Consider the following 3,105-nt stretch of genomic DNA (forward strand, 5'->3'; position numbering starts at 1 on the left):
TGCTTTGTAAAAAATGGCATGTGTCCACCCTGGAAGATTCACCTTGGTTCAACAGAGGTGTAGTTACATATCCCTCTGTTATACTTGATATCAAACAAAGGAGTTTTACCAGGAAGGAGCAATCAACAGGATCTGCATGTATTCATAGCAAGCACTCCTACCCATGACATTGTTGCACTGTCCTAGCATAAGTCATAGTATGGTATCATTTTGAATGAAATGTTTGTTACATCCCTGTGTGCTGCCCAGTGGCTTTTTCATAGCATGTAAACTAGCTTCCTCTGCTGGGGCCAGAATAGAATATACCGTATTTTTCCATGTATAAGACAATGCTTTTTGCTATTTTAAAAAAAGGCAAAAATTGGGTGTCGTCTTACACACGGATAGTGAATGCAGAGGGGGGACGTGTGATTAATGGCAGCAGCAAGTAGGAGATTGGCAGCAGCAATGGGGCGGGTGATTGGTGGCTGCGGCAAGGTCTGCTGGCGATTGGCTGCGGCTGCAGCAATTGGGCAGGCGATTGGCGACTGGCAAAGTGGGCAGACAATTAGTGGCTGCAGCAAGTGGGCTGTTGGTAGTGGTGAGCAGGCAGACAAGTGGCAGGGCAGGCAGACAGGTGAGCAACTGGCAGAAGTGACCCCCACCCCAAAAGCTAAGCAACTTAATTTCTTAATTTTGGGTTTTAAAAAATAAGGGTCGCCTTATACATGGGGGTGTTTTATACACGGAAAAATACGGTGTGTTGGTGGTGAATGTATTTGTTGATACCCCACATACTCCATGTAGTAAAGGATATTTCTCAACTCAAAATCCTCAGAAGGTAGCTTTAAATCAGAGGTGGTGCCCACATGTTTCAGTGTGTCTGCAAGTACTTCCCCTGTTGTTTACAAAAGGTCTCCCCTCAAAAATCCACAAGCCATGAGCGCTCTTTCCACTCAGTTTCTATTTGCATTGTTACATTGAACATGTCCTCCTAGGCATGTCCACAGTTCATTGTGTAGCAGGACAGGACACCCTTCTGAACATAGGAGAGGTGCCAAGAGCTTCTCCGTGGGCAAGTTTGGCAGTGCCTGATGTAGGTGCCTTTGTTTACCATTGATGGAGAGGCACGACAGTACCATTTTGTGGTCTTCCACATACCTCACAGCAGCCATTTTGTGTTATGCTCTGTCATGTCTCCATGGCAGCCATTTTGTGACTTGTGCCACAGCACTTTCTCAAAATCCCAAATGTAATCACTGGGTCCAAAGCACTGGTGACCCTGGCTTTCAATAATTGCTATGAGTCGTGGTTCCCGCTTCATGAGGGCAGCAGTGGCAATGCATCCATCCAAGTCAATACAGTGGTTTGTGGCTTTCACATGATACGTATTCTTAGGAGCACCTCATAGTTTGACGCGTATGAAGAGGCTTCTGTCCCCAAGAAGCAATGGAAAGACTGAAGCATTAATTACATACTTCATGACTTTTTATTTAAGCACAGCATGTTCCTATTTTCAAATGTTGATGGCTTTTAGAAGCAGCATAACAAATCTCAAACGTTAATAAGTCCTAATAGTATGCTGATCAGACATTAATAAACAGACACCTATGGGATCAAAAGAAATAGCAATGAGAATGTAGGAATCAATTTTGGCAGTGGCTGTGATATGAGCAGAACCAATCTTCTCCACTTTGGATTATGTATCCTGTATTCTATTCCAAAAGAACCACACAACAGCTGGGAGTGTTAACAGAAAATGAACTGCCAATTTTTGATGAGCAGCATGCTCTTCAGTGAAGACTGATGCCCGTTGGAACTGGTAAGGTAGAAGCCAGGGAGACCCACATAGAAACAAAGCCAAGGACAGGTGGAGCCAACTAATTTTAGTTTTGTCCCCATCCTCCTCCACACTGAGTTCCACAGGGCCAACACTGGGACTTAAGAAGTTGGAAGCTGACAGCCAGTGTCGCCACATCCTGGAGCAAGAAAGCAGGCAGCTGGGGACTGGCAGACGGCAGCTAGAGGGTGGTGGGGCAGTGCCCAGTTTTCCCAAAGGAACCAGCCTCCATTGAGATACCAACTGAGGAGAGTGCAAATTAATTACCCAAATAGTAAAACAGTGGGCCTCTCTTTAGTGAGTGCTGCAAGACCAAGACTGAGATACTGGATGTTCTGCAGTGAAACGGAGCCAGCTGGAATCCCATGCCCTCCAAGTGTCCCTATTTTCCAGGGATAGTTGCAGATTTACAGAACTGTCCCAGTTCCTGATCTGATCCCGGAATGTCCTGCTTTTCTTTAGGACATTCCTATTTTCATCAGAGAACTGTTGGAGAGTATGGAGTTATCTCACCCCTGAGGCACGTGAAGGCAGCCCTGTATAGTGAAGCTTCTTAATGTTGAATGTCATTGTGAGTTGGAAGCCACCAAGAGTGCCTTGGGTAACCCAGTCAAGATGTGTAGGGTATAAATAGTAAAATTATTATTGTTGTTGTTGTTGAATAGGATGTCTCTATTTTCACTGGAGAAATATGGGGGGGTATGGGACTTTGGAAACAAGGTCTGATGATGCATTTATGCTTGCTTGCCCTCTCTAGTATGCAACACATTATTAAGGCCTCATAAGATGTAATATTGCCAAGCCCCATGAAGGAGATTTCTGTGTTGGAGCACTGTGGAGCTTCCCAGAGGAGAAGAGAGCAGCAGACAGGTCTAGGATTCACAATGTGCTTCCTGCTCTTTGCTTCTAATTTTTCAATGTGCCTCTCTGAGTCTGTCTGCTGCTTGAGCCTTCCAGGCATTGTTGGTATGTAGGCCGAGCTTGGAAAGCATGAACACACACAAACATGAAGACCCGTCACCAAGAGAACTTAGAACACATGCATCTATCTTCTACTTAATCTCCATTAACAAAGAACCCTTGCTGCTTCATTAGGAAGCACCTGCCCCAAACACCTTACAATTCTAACTGAGGAAACGACATGAACCCATAGGAAGGGGACACTGCCGACAGGTGGGCTCTCTCCTGTCTTTGCTGAAAGGTGCCATTTTGTTTCAGTGTCTGAAAAGGGCCCCGCGAAGTTGGCAGTGCTAGCTGCTACTGGACTTAAGACTTGAAAGGTTAAA

This window comes from Podarcis vaucheri (genome assembly GCF_965113315.1).
Source record: "Podarcis vaucheri genome assembly, chromosome: 7".
In the NCBI taxonomy this organism is placed as follows: domain Eukaryota; kingdom Metazoa; phylum Chordata; class Lepidosauria; order Squamata; family Lacertidae; genus Podarcis; species Podarcis vaucheri.